A 13638-nucleotide genomic window follows, 5' to 3' on the forward strand; every position below is an offset into this window, starting at 1 on the left:
AGAAAAAATCACTCAAAATCTTACAATATGGACTCAACCTTTAATTCTTAAAGACAGAAAACATAAACTCTGGATGAGAAAAAGAATGCTTTCAAAATGCATTTTTTTTTTAAGTCTAGGAATTGTTAACAGGATCATGCTGGCCAAATGTTATTGACATGAGGCAAGACTGAAGGAGCCTAATACTGTCACTCTTCGATTCTCCAAGGACTTCAGAGCACTAGTCATTTCAGGAACACTCACCTTTGACAATGAAAGAACAGTCTCATTTTGTCTGTTCTATTTAAATGGGCCCAGTTTTAGGGGAAAATAAACAGTTCTCAGAGCACAGACCTTTACTGAACTGGAAATACTTTTATTTATTGGACACATGTTTTATTTGAACATCTCCATTGTGCCATAACCCATGCCCTCATATAATAACATTTTATTTGAGCAAATACTGTGGGAATCACAGATAGAAGAGGCCGAAAACCCTGTCTGGAGAGATGGGAAACTATCAAGGTCTGTGAAGAATATGGGATTTTACCCTACTTGGAAGCTAACAGGCTAGCCTGGTACCATTTCATGGATGCTGGGAGAAGGCATGAGACAGGAAAGAGACAAATGACTTTATTAATCATAGCACAGTGACCAGCACTAGAATGATGTTGACACCAGGTTCCCATGCCCCCCAAATCCCATGGGGCACACAGGTGGGCCTAGATGGATGCTTGCACATGCCAAGTGTTGTGTTATAGGAGAAGAACACGGAGCTTGAGGAATTTACCATTTTTACAGTGAGCAGCAAGCAAGATGCTACATCAGCCTTCAAGATTGCTCTCTGCAAACACAATGCTGAGAACTGGCCAGGGTAATGAGTTGTCAGGGCTTTGTGTTCTTGGCATCCTTGGCAAGAATGTGCAGGGATGGATGCTCAGGGCCCGAGATGGATTAACTCTTCTAGCAGAAACTTCACTGAGACCATATTTAGGACCAAAAGGACTCATTCCAGTAAGAGGCAACAGTATTTGCAAAGGCCCTGAGGCATGAGAGACAATGAGACGGTCTCAGGAACAATGGAGAGTCTTGCTTAATTGGGATGCTGGTGGTATGGCTGGCATCCAATCCTCCAGGGCTTTGCATGCCACTGAGATTATGAAGTGTAGCTCTTTTGTTTTCTTTTAACCTAACACATTTCAGAGCATTTTAAGCATGGGAATGACATGATTGAACTTTATTATATGTTACCTGGTGATAATGTGGGAAATAGACTGGAACAGAGATAAGTTATGTTGGCCTTTTACCAGCTGTCCCTGGAATATTTTACTTCCTTTATGTCCTATAAACCCCCTGCCTTGTTTTTTCCCTTCTATTTTTCTAACCCCTTACCCCACCCTGTGTCCCATTCTCACCTTCAGGAAACTCATACTCTCACCTTCATGCCTGGCAGCCCTCTCCCTTTAACTCACATCAAATATGCTCAGATATTTGCTGATATGTAGTAGGAATATTTCTGTTTAATTTACTGAATTAAACACTATTTTAATACTATTTTTAGAGTTGTAAACATGTTATTTGTTGGGAATTCATCCAGTTTTTTTTCATATGTCAATGTTATGTTAAGAATTTTTACTTGGCATTACATAATTCATAAATCCAAAGCCTAAAAGGTAAATTGCAACATTCAATTTATAAAAATTTTAAAAACCCACACACACAAAAATACTTTCTACTTCAAATTGTGTTTATTATTTTTTTCTTTTCTTTTCTTTCTTTTCTCTCTCTTTTTTTTTTTTTTTTTTTTTTTTTGCTGTGCTGTGTGGACTGTGGGATCTTAGTTCCCGACCAGGGATAAAACCCGGGCCCTCAGCAGTGAAAGCTTGGAGTCCTAACCACTGGACCCCCAGGGAATTCCCAAATTGTATTTAATTATTCTAAAAAGGAATCATACAAAGACAAGAAGAAGTATGATATTTTAGGAGGTTAAAAAATGGATTAAGTATACCAAGATACAAAATGTCTTATTTTATTTGTAAGTGATTTTAAGCCCCTTCCAAATTTTGCAGTGTATTCTGGGGCAGAAATGATGATGATGATGATTACTTTTAAAAAAAATTAATTAATTAATGGCTGCGTTGGGTCTTTGTTGCTACACGCCGGCTTTCTCTAATTGTGGTGAGTGCAGGCTTCTCATTGCAGTGGCTTCTCTTTGTTGTGGAGCACAGGCTCTAGGCACGCGGGTTTCAGTAGTTGTGTCTCACGGGCTCTAGAGCACAGGTTCAGTAGTTGGGGCACACGGGCTTAGTTGCTCCACGGCATGTGGGATCTTCCCGGACCAGGGCTCGAACCCGTGTCCCCTGCATTGGCAGGTGGATTCTTAACCACTGCGCCATCAGGGAAGTCCAGATGGTGATTGTTTTTTAAGCCCATTCTGGGAAAGTGCTCTCAGATAGTCCCTATATTAGTTTCCTGTTACCACTGCCACAAATCGCCACAAACTTAGTGGCTTCAAACAACACACATTTATACTCTTACAGTTGTGGAGGTCACAAGTCTGCAATCATTTTTACTGGGCTAAAGTCAAGACGTTGGCAGGACTGGTTCCTTCTGGAAGCTCTGAGGAAGGATCTGTGTTGTTGCCTTTTTTTCCTCCTAGTGGTGGTTGTACTCCTTGGCTGGTGGCCCCTCTCTCCATCTTCAAAGTATATCTATCACCCTTGAAATGGAGCAGGACCCCATGGTCCTTCCCCCACCGTGTCCTCAGCCTGCCTTTTGTCTGTGGAAAAACTTTAGCCAAAGAGTAAGTTTAATCAGAGAAGTGAGAAAATGCAGAAACAAAGGAAAACAGTCCAACAAGACTTAATAATAGTTTAGTCATTAAGCATAGTCAAGGATCTTTAGTTCTTCTTCATGGGCTATAGATAATATTCTGAGCCCTATCCTGTGAGCTGTCTATAGAGACTGAAACCCCTACCAGGTGGCAGAAGTTAACTACATGATGACCAGGCTGTAGCCATGACATACCTGCCACAATTGCCAGAATTAGCCTCAAAGAAATGGAAACAAACTGACCCTGGAACTGAAGAGTAACTGTACTTAAAACAGTCAAGATGATGCTGATCAGACCTCTGCATGACTAATTTCAAGATGACTGTCAGAGCTGACCGTGCTGTTCGTACATGTAGCCCCCTCCCTCTGCCTATAAAAGCTCTTGCCCGCTGGTTGTCAGTCGCGGGCATGAATAGTCGGCCTTTTGGACACACCCCCCCCCGTTGCTGGCATCCAAAATAACGCAGACTTTCCTTTCCACCAACTTGCCTCTTTACTGGCTTTTGAGCGGTGAGAAGCTGGACCCCACTTTCAGTAACACCCTGACCTCTGCTTCTGTGGTTACATCTCCTTCTCTGACTCTCATCTTCCCTTGTGTTTCTTATAAAAACCGTGTGACTATATAGAGCCCACCTGGGTCCTTCAGGCTAATTCCCCCACTTCAAAATCCTTAACCTAACCACACCTGTAAAGTCTCTTTTACCTTAAAATGGAACATTCTCAGGTTCTGAGGATTAGAATGTAGACATAATTGGAGGCAGTCATTATCCCACCTACCACAATCCCACTTTCCACTGAAAGCACTGTTCTTGTCTCCTTCCTCAGCTTTACTTGATTTGGGGTTACAGCTGAGATAATGGGGCTCCCTAACTCGCCATCCAAGTATCCATCTATTTTAGAATAAATTTATAAAGATAAGTTCTTGGAGCTGGAAGCTTCTGAGTGAATCGTCCTCCACAGAATGGCTCATCTGTGAATATGCCAGGCAGGTGTGCGAAGTCCGTCTCTCACTAAGCGCAGCAAACCCTATTTGTGCCCTGCGTGCAACCCCTCATCCCTCTCATTTCGGTGCATCCTGCCTCCAGACCGCAAAGTGCTGGTATGTGCATCTCTTTGCCAGAAGATAGCCCTGGTCTCAGAGTCTGTTCTGCCTGGGCTTGTTTGTTTTTGTTTTGTTTTGTTTTGTCCGTGAGGGATCTTGGTTCCCCAACAGGGATTGAACCCACGCCCCCTGCAGTGGAGGCGCTGAGTCTTAACGACTGGACCTCCAGGGAGGAGGAGCCTGTACTTGAACAGGCTGGAAATGCTCTGGAAATAAACACTCCATCCCCCAGCAGCTCTAAGGACTGGAGCTAATGGACAAATATCCCAGCTCCCTCATTTGTTTATCAATTTGTTTTATTGAGATATAATTCACATAACATAAAATTCACATTAAAGCATAAAATTCAGTGATTTTTCATATATTCACAGTGTCATACAACCATCACCACTATCTAATTCCAGAACATTTCTATCCTTCTCCCAAAGAAACCCCAACCTGTTCGCAGTTAATCCCAACCCTCCCCTCCGCGCCCCCCCCCCCCGCCCCGGCAACCACTAATCTACTTTCTGTCTCTTTGAATTGGCCTATTGTGGACATTTCAGACAAATGGAATCATACAGTAACCGGTCACTCATTTCTGGATGGGTAACTTCAAGGAACATGCCCAGCTCTGGTTCTCAGGTTTCCCCATCAGGATGAAGCTCCGTTGCCCACGGTGGTGATGGGTAATTAATTAGCTGCTTTTCCTTTCTGATCTCACTCCCCTACTTTCCCACCAGTGTTTCCGGGAATCATGTCTCAAAGAAAGGGTTTGCCCTCGAATCCTTGCTTTAGGATCAGCTTCTGGGGGAACCCAAGCCGAACACTAGGTATATCTAGTTAAGTAATCCATTCATCAGATATACACTGAACATTTCCTCTGTGCTTGGCACCATCGCTCAATACTGAGGCCACAGCACAAACCAGCCCCGCATCCGCCCTGCTCTAATGGAGGGTATGTATGCGGGGAACAAAGGCATTAAGCAAATTATAAATGAGATGAGTGTTACAAAGGAGTGGGGGAGGGAGGTCCTTCCTAAGAATGAGGTCTGAGGAATGAGCAGGAATCAGCCAGGGAGACCGTGGGGAAATGTTCCAGGCAATGGACACACCCCAAGATAAGGGAGAGCGTGGTGATTTGGGGGCTGGAGAGAAATCCATAGGCTCTTGCAGAGAGTTGGAGGAGAATAGTAGGGCCAGGTACTTGTATCTCCCTTCAAGGAAGGATTTGGTGTCCAGCTGGGGCTCATGCAGTGGTCAGCAAATTCTAGATGTCAGCTCCTCAGGTGTGCTTCCTCTCCTGAGCTGATTGGCCCCAGGTCCCACCCTTCCTGGAGCTGCATGCATGATGGGAGAGAGAGGGATCTAGAAATGGGGCGGGGGCAGGGGGCAGGGCGCGAGGCTTTCTTACCGCAGAGCTCCCGGCCATGTTTCTGGGTCTGCCTCACTGTTCACCTGCGTCCTCTAATTCTGCTCCCGCCCCCTTCCTTTCACACGTGATGTTCCTTAATAAGCGTCTTGCTCCTCAAACGCTGCCAGAAGCAGCTCCAGGAGGACGCAGTCCCCGACAGCACAGAGACAGCAAGGCTTTGTGTCATGTGTGATGAAACGACGAGGCTTCCGCAGACACGGGGTAAGTGAGGGTCCTTGGGACCTGATAGGGATGGGCCACACGTCTCGTGAGCAAGAACAACTTCGGCGGCTTCATGGAAGGATCTGCAGGTAAGGTTGCCTTTGGGAGATTCTGTAAGTCTGAGAAAAAGTTGGGGGAGGGAGGGTTTGTGATGAGCATCAATGTACTGGCGGGGGTACATTTAAAGTGCATTGTATTCTTTGTATTTTCCTAGATTTGTCTCAAATATAACATTTGTAGGTACTGTATAAATTAACCATACCAGTAACAAGTCTGTTTGGATTTATACATATTTTTTTGTCCCTGGATCCTTCAGGAATGTGAGCAAAAGTGAATACTGTACAAATGTTTTCCCTAGAGGATAATATTAGATTACATACTGCTGGCATTTAAAATTTTTACGTTCGGTCTGGGTAGTAGACTTTTAAAATAATAGGTACTACTCCAGTGGGTACTTTGAAAAGCACTAAAATATTAAATTGTATGTTTAACTTATATTAGCTGGAGCAGGGGTATCTGCATTCCTCTGTCCTTACTTTAGGGTGTACCATTATTGTCTAGTCTGCCCCCAAAGTACAGATACAGGAGCTCTTGCCCACCAGAAGAGTCCTAGCATGCTACAGAGACTCGTCTTCATTACAGATACCTGGGAGCACACAGGCAGCCACTATAGGACTAGAGGCTTAGTGATAGGCGTTGCCGTAAACGCAATGGCGTGGCTGCCTTGCGGAGCCCACTGGGGTGCTGGAGGTGTTCTCCATCTGACACAGCTCCTAGATGTTCTCTTGATGCCCCTCACGGTCCCCTGACCCAAGTGCTTTTTTTTTTTGTGGTACGCGGGCCTCTCACGGCTGTGGCCTCTCCCGTTGCGGAGCACAGGCTCTGGACGCGCAGGCTCAGCAGCCATGGCTCACGGGCCCAGCCGCTCCACGGCATGTGGGATCCTCCCGGACCGGGGCACGAACCCATGTTCCCTGCATTAGCAGGCAGATTCTCAACCACTGCGCCACCAGGGAAGCCCGACAATTTTTTTCTCTTTTTTCTTTTTTTTTTTTTTTTTTTGCGGTACGCGGGCCTCTCATTGCTGTGGCCTCTCCCGTTGCGGAGCACGGGCTCCGGACGCGCAGGCTCAGCGGCCATGGTTCCCAGGCCCAGCCGCTCCGCGGCATGTGGGATCTTCCCGGACCGGGGCACAAACCTGCTTTCCCTGCATCGGCAGGCGGACTCTCAACCACTGCGCCACCAGGGAAGCCCCCAAATGTTTCTTGCATTGGGGATCCAACTCAGGACGCCCTCGGGGAACGCTGACCTTTTTCTGTTCCTTCCTCTAGTCATTCCCCTCAGACCAGAAAAACGTCCAGCCCACTTCCTGCCTCTTGAGGATGGGGGCACGAGGTCCTAACTTTAGAGCTTTACAGCTCATTTCAGAGGCAAGAAAGAAATAAAAATACATTATAAATTCCCTGCCATACAGCCAAATGTTTTGAATATGTGAAAGTGAAAGCAATTCCATTCACCTGAAAGCTCTGGAACACACAAAACTAATGTATGGTGATAAAAATCAGAACAGTGCTTTCCTCTGGAGCTGGGGGTTGGGGCTTGAGGATTTTTTCTAGAGTGAAGGAAATGTTCTCTGTCTCGACGGGGCAGTGGTACATGTTTGTCTAAACGTATTGAACGGTGTATTTAAAATCTACGCATTTCATGTAAATTTAAAAAGAAAACAGGGTAACAGTTGAAAAATGAAAAAAAAAGGACTATGTAAAACTAATTCAGGAAGGATTTATATTTCAGAGTTGTTTGGTTTTAGTTGTCTGACTTCGATAGGGACAGTTGTAGGCAAGGACCCACCATCAGCATGCAGCTCTGCTAAGAAATATAAAAACATTTTTATCCACAGTTAATTATTTCTTAATGAAATCCAGAATCTTGCGTGAAATGTAAAGCTCTTTGAACAACTACAAAAAATTGTTCTCATAAGTTAAATTAGCTAGGTGAAAATTGGTACACATTTCTTTAGCTTTTGTCTTCAGCTGACACCCAATATCTCTACCTACAGAGTGGCCACAAGTATAAATATAGGTGACTCTGTCCTGTTCGACCCATGTTAAACATACACCAATTAGTGTGCGTGCTCTTGACGGGTGAGGGAAGGTCACTCGGAGAGCAACCAGAACATGACCCCAGAGTGGTGAGAGGCTGGTAGGGGTGATAATTTCTAAAACTGGATTGGATGACATAGCCCTGTGGAGTATGCTGAATGCTGGCTAGATCAGAACACCCTTGGGTGTGGATGCCAGAAAAGCTCAGGACACAGGATGAAAAGTTCAATTTGAATATCAGATAAGCAACAAATAATTTTTTAGTATAAGTATGCCTGGAGATACTTACATATCCCTTGCATAAGTGGGATATATACATGGAACATAACTGTAAGGACATGATTATACTAAAAATTTACTTTTTTATCTGAAATTTAAATTTAACTGGTGTCCTATATTTTTATTTGCTAAATCTGGCAACTCTATGCTTGGGGTATGCTGAAAGGGCAGGGGTTTTGGTTTGTTTTTTTGTTCAGTAAAAATCAGGCACAAATAATTTGAGCCTGTGTTTCTCAAACCTTAGCTTGCATCAAAATCACCTGCAGAGCTCGTTAAAACAGACAATTGAGCCCAAGTTTCTGATTCAGTAGGTCTGGGGTGAGGTCCCGAAAATTTGCGTTTTTATTATTCCCAGGCAGTTGCTGATTCTGTTGATTCCAGGTATCATTTGAGACTAATGATTGGAGGTAATGCATTACAGATGTATGTACAAGGATTGCTAGAAATGCGGTGTTAATGTATCCCGTCCATTGCCATTCTGCCCAGCACACTAAACTATGCATCATTAATAAGGGACAACAATCAAACATAATGTATTGTCATGTAATATCAATAAACCATTTATTATATATGGTTGCCTCTATTGCCAGGCTTTATGGCTACTCTACAGGTCAGTTATTTGCCTATGTAGTGAATGGATTGCCTTTTAATGTGTGAAATTAAAATTCCATATTAGAATAAATTAAAAATTTGATAAACCCATAAAATAGTAATATCAGAGAACCTTTGTTAAATTATATACCAAATAAATATTTAACAAGGTGAGACACCCAGGAATAATTTATATTTTATTAAATACCACCACAATTTCCATAGCAAATTATATACACACAGCCTTTATACAACCTCAGGAGTTTTGGAGTACCCAGAATGGAATTTCCACACTATGACTTTTTCCAGGGACCTGTTTTCTTGGAGGAAAATAGTGGGATTTGCTTGTACTTTTCATGGAAATGGAACGTATTGAAATGTTTTAAAGTAACCTTAAAGCTGACATTTAAAAGTTCTGCCATCAACGTTACTGGGTTTTGTTTTTTTTTACTTTTCTGTTTATTGACCTATTAAAATTGATTTGGATTTCCTCTTTTGAGGAAGAGAAATACATAGAGGAAAAAAATGAAAGAAGGGTACTAGCATATTTTGTTAGGTGTCTAAGTCCTTTGGTTACTTTCTTGAAAACTGTTGATCTGCTACCAATACATGTAAAATATAAACATATACATATAAAAATATGTATTAGAGATATATACCGAAATATTTATGGGTGAAATACAACTAGGATTTGCTTTAAAATACTGCAACAAGAAAAAAGTCAGAGAAGGAAAGATGAAATGTTTGGCAAAATAAAATGGTGATAATTGTTGAAACTGGGTGATGGGAGCATGAAGTTTATTATGTTATAGTACATTTGCCTGTTTAGAAATTTCTGTAAGTTTTTTTAAAAAAACACCTGAGGACTTACCTTATTTCTCAGCTTTGCCCCCTAATTGGACAAGAAACCATACTCAAATCACCTGAATAGTCTGTCTCACTTTTTAGAAATAATTGTAATGCAATTAATCAGCAAGTAATTATTGAACTAGGCTTCTTGTGTAGGTAGCATTCTGATATTACTATCTTTCCAGGGATATTGCCAAATTACTAGAAAGTATAATGTACTTTATAGAACTAAAACCACTTTTCAAGTATTATCACAAAATCCATTGTTGAGATTCTTTGTAAATGCATAGATATTTGGTAAATAAAATTTCCGGAAGACCTTTTTTTCATGTTTAAGAATAGCTGTTATGGTTAGGTAGCTGCTGAGATGACACTTGCTCAGATTCCTATGTGAGAAGACAGGAAAAAAAAAGTAATGTTAATCATCTTGGTTCCTTTTGTGTTTCTGAGGTACAAGCAAAGCAGCCTTTAAGACTTCTTTGTGTGTGTGTGTTTACATCACCCTTTTATTTCATAGTTAGAAATAATACAGTTCCACAGGGTAAATCGTCAATAAATAATGGTGCTTAATCATTACATGTAAAAATGCCAGCTCTTTGGCATCTGATAGGATTCTATTTCTTGTCAAACTAATGACTGTATAGATATAGTTAACTTAGTGATCATTCATCAATACAATATGTTACAATGGTGCAATTTACTTTAAAATGTACAACAGCTGAAAATTTCCAGCCCACCAAGAAATCTGATCAACTCAGTAAGATATAGGCCAACTTCCCCAAGGCTCTTTCACATGATTTACCTCAGTGAAAGTATAATAAACGTTGATTAAGAGTTCCTAGGGTTTTCTAATAGTTATTCTGCTCTAGAATTTGACATTCATTCTTGCCAAAGAAAAGTCACAACTGCACCAGGAATGACCCACTCATTTAATTAAAAGGTGTTCTTATTTTATAAGCAAGATTGCTAAGAAATCTTAGCAACCTTAGAAATTCACAGCCCCCCAAATAAAATTTAAAAGAAGGATGTCTATGCTGGGCTTCCCTGGTGGCACAGTGGTTAAGAACACATCTGCCAATGCAGGGGACACGGGTTCGAGCCCTGGTCCGGGAAGATCCCACAGGCCGCGGAGCAACTAAGCCGGTGCACCACAACTGCTGAGCCTGCCCTCTAGAGCCCATGAGCCACAACTACTGAGCCAGTGTGCCACAACTACTAAACCCCGTGTGCCTAGAGCCAGTACTCCGCAACAAGAGAAGCCACTGCAATGAGAAGCCCGCGCACCGCAACGAAGAGGAGCCCTCGCTCGCCGCATCTGGAGAAAGCCCACGCGCAGCAACGAAGACCCAACGCAGCCAAAAATAAATAAATAAATTTATAAAAGAAGAAAAGGAGGTCTATGCTGCCAGAAATGCCGATTCAGTAATAAATTGCACCTTCAAGAGTCAAAAAAGAAATAGAAACTTTTACAAAAGGTAAATTACATACATTTTTTCCCCAAAATATATTCAGGGATAGTTGAGCTGCAATTGTTACTAAAGCCAGGGCATTATTCCTTTAGCAACAAATTAAACCGGTGCAATTGACATAAATTGTTAAGTAATCCAGGATTAACTCATTAAAACTGTAGAGGCACTTTAGGCTCCTGCACTAATCCTAGAAACTGGAATTTCAGTGCGTGCCCGTGCTGCACAGAAGTAAAACTGAAACGACCCGAGGCCATGCTGAATGGTATCACTTCATACTTAGTTTAAGCATTTGAGAGTAGAAATCATGAATTCCTCTATTAGAGTTCCATTCACTTACAGGACATTCAGATACAGTGTTATATCTATAATCCACAATTTAAAGAATCCTTTCCATTTTAAAGTTCCAGATGAATTTTAAATTAGAAAATAAGCACTAAGGAAACTTTTATCAACTTATGAAAACTTCATGTTGGAAAATTTCCGGTAAAGTTTCCCCCCACCCGTTGTAAAATAAATATTTTGTATCCCCAATTTAATTTTATGAAGACACACTTTAATAATGCTATAAAGAAATAATTTACAGAGATCAATAACTTTTCATGCAGAAACTAAAAATTCATTGCTCAATAATATTACTGAGGCAAGTGAAAAAAGATTGTTCTCGTCAGTTTGAAATGTTAATTTTTTCAGTGCAAAACCAGTTATAAAATATTTAAACTCAATATTTAAAAATAAAAAGTCCGATTTAGCAGTGTTCAAGTTCTAAATTTCATAAAACAAATCTTATATCTTATAGTAAAATACAGAGATTAAAGAAGTACTTGAGTACTTAAGATATAAATTTCTAATGAATCATACCAAGTCAGCAACAACCAAGAAGATAACATTCCCAATTTGAGTATTAGAATTTTAAAGATGATATTACTGTACTAAAGCCTTTTTTTTCCTAGCTAAAATGCTATGCAAACGAATGGTCAACATTCTGTTTTCCTTGCAGTTGTGTGCTCTAGAGTGATTTTGCCTCAAGTACCTGTGATTTCATTCCTGTATTCAAAATTTGATCCAGTTTTTATGTTCCAGGAACACTTAGTTGATTTAACCATCTATAATGTAAGCAGTCCTGTACAGAGTACAACAGTGGAATTTTCAAGCCAAGCATAGACTGACCTAAACTGGTTTACACTCTCTGCAAGTCACTCATGTATTATTCCTAGCAAACACCTGGTCCCCTCTGAGGGTTAAGTGTTGAAGCTGGTACTGTAGCACTTCCGTGTCAGTGGTTCCTTGGTGTTCATTTTATCTCGATTGAGATAGTCCAGAGATTTGGAGTGAGACCTCTTACCTTTAAGAAGACAAAGAGGCAGAGGCCCACGGAGGGCCTTTTTAAGGTTCGTAAGGTAAAGATTTAGTGCACTTGTCTCCTGGGCTGGACATCCGCTTTTGCCTCCTACCATTGACAGCTGGAATCTCCTACTGCCCGTAGTACCTACTTCTGGCTTTATACAAAGGAGAGGAATGAGCAAGTCCTGCATCCAGCTGTTCCGAGCGCAAGGAAGGCACGGCTTCTCCCTTACTCTCTTCACCTCCGGTGCACTTCTGGGCTAACTTCGGGAGTTCCTCACCCGTCGCGAAGCCAGCCAGATAGAGTCCACGTGGCGGATCTGGTAGCCTGACACAGTCCGGCGCATCGGCGAGCACTGAGCGCTGGAACAGCGGGGCTTCTCCGCCTCTGCCTTTCCGGGGAGCTCACCTCGGCCACGGGCAAGGGCAGGGTGGTCAGGGGACTTCTGGACGCTCCATTAGTATCTACTTCCATTTTAGGCACCAGTCTGCACACACCAGCCTAAGTCCCAGAAGATGTCACCGTCCAATTTCTAATGAGCCCCCAGGGAACAGGCATAATAATTGTTCTGTTCTGCTCCAGATACAGTGGCCCACAGCGCTGCCGCCTCTGCCGTGCTTGGGGCCGCAGAGACTGAGACAAGGGCGGGAGAGGCGCAGGGTTGCGGCGCCAAGATCCGGGCTGAGGCCGCCAGCCGGGTACCCTCTCCCACCTTTAAGATTTCTAAATACCATCTGTATCTACTACACGGTAATATAATGTAATGTAATTCCCCCAAAGGCAGGTAAATATAGAAGGAAAAACTTAAGAGGTCAAGAATATGGAAGTTTGTGTGTCTTGCTGTGTATGCACAAGCATAAATGATTTAGAAAATTTGGAATACAATCCAGACATGGCTGTATGGTGTACTTCCAGACCAGGGGAGAGGATGTCCTCCTTTTTATTTGCGGACTTGAATCCCTGGCATGGTTCGGGACCAGAAATGGCCTGTGGCCTGAAGGTCTGGGTATGCAGTGTGTGACCACATGCCCTGCCACCAGTGGAGGGGTTTACTGCGTATTCATGACCCACGCTGAAGAAGCAGGAACAGTAAAAAAAAAAAAAAAAAAAACTGCAAACCAGGATGAGAGTGTGCTTTGCACCCAGTGGAGCCGGGTAGACACAGGAAACGTGGTAAGTGCAGGCTGTCCTTACCCTCCTGAAGTGTTAGAAATTCTTTCCCATGGTTATTAAGCAATTATTCCCTGCCAGAAGGTGCATTCTGTGCAGAGGGTTGAAATCCTTTCATCATGTGTTGTGTTTGAGTTAACCATTTCCCCTCTGTTATGGACTGAATATTTGTGTGTCTCCACTCCCTACAAATTCATGTTGAAGCCCTAACCCCCAGTGTGGAGGTATTTGGAGATGGAGCCCCTGAGGAAGCAATTAAGGTTAAATAAGTTCACAAGGGTGTGGCCCTGATCCAATAGGTTTTGTGT

The 13638-nt window shown here is 42.5% G+C and overlaps 1 pseudogene; it reads right to left on the bottom strand.

Annotated features, from left to right (window-relative positions):
* Positions 1 to 12015: 12015 nt before the first annotated feature.
* Positions 12016 to 12634, bottom strand: LOC132500502 (macrophage immunometabolism regulator-like; annotated as a pseudogene).
* Positions 12635 to 13638: the final 1004 nt, after the last annotated feature.

Source organism: Mesoplodon densirostris, chromosome 13 (assembly GCF_025265405.1).
Source record: "Mesoplodon densirostris isolate mMesDen1 chromosome 13, mMesDen1 primary haplotype, whole genome shotgun sequence".
Taxonomy (NCBI): Eukaryota; Metazoa; Chordata; class Mammalia; order Artiodactyla; family Ziphiidae; genus Mesoplodon; species Mesoplodon densirostris.